Here is a 466-nt window from a genome sequence, read left to right as displayed (position 1 = left end):
AGAAAGAGGGTGTGTGTGTGTGTGTGTATGTGACTCAGTTGTGTGGAAAGAGGAGCCGTGTGTGTGTGTGTGACTCAGTTGTGTGGAAAGAGGAGCCGTGTGTGTGTGTGTATATGTGTGTCACTCAGTTGTGTCCAACTCTTTGCTCAGTTGTATCTTACCCACAAGGCTCCTCTGTCTTTGGAATTCTCCAGGTAAGAATACTGGAGTGGCTTGCCATGCCCTCCTCCAGGGGATCTTCCTGACCCAGGGATGGAATATGGTCTGCACTGCAGGCAGATTTTTTACTGTCTGATCTACCAGGAAAGCCCAAAGAGGAGTTTATGTGTGCTAAATGAATTCCTCCACTTTCTTTGCCTACCTGCTGCCATATGATTTTTGGCTCCAACCATTCCTCTAAACCTGGTCAGGTTATTAAGGTGATCAGGTGGGTGTGTGCTCAGTAGTGTCTGACTCTTTGGACCCA

At 47.9% G+C, this 466-nt stretch overlaps 1 protein-coding gene across 1 annotated transcript in view; it reads right to left on the bottom strand.

Annotated features, from left to right (window-relative positions):
- The window catches only part of DNAH6 (dynein, axonemal, heavy chain 6), a 280222-nt gene that overhangs the window by 179046 nt on the left and 100710 nt on the right, over window positions 1–466 (bottom strand). The window lies entirely within an intron of this gene.

This window comes from Bison bison, unplaced genomic scaffold (genome assembly GCF_000754665.1).
Source record: "Bison bison bison isolate TAMUID 2011002044 unplaced genomic scaffold, Bison_UMD1.0 scf7180017864480, whole genome shotgun sequence".
In the NCBI taxonomy this organism is placed as follows: Eukaryota; Metazoa; Chordata; class Mammalia; order Artiodactyla; family Bovidae; genus Bison; species Bison bison.
This window is presented reverse-complemented; position numbering and strand designations above follow the sequence as displayed.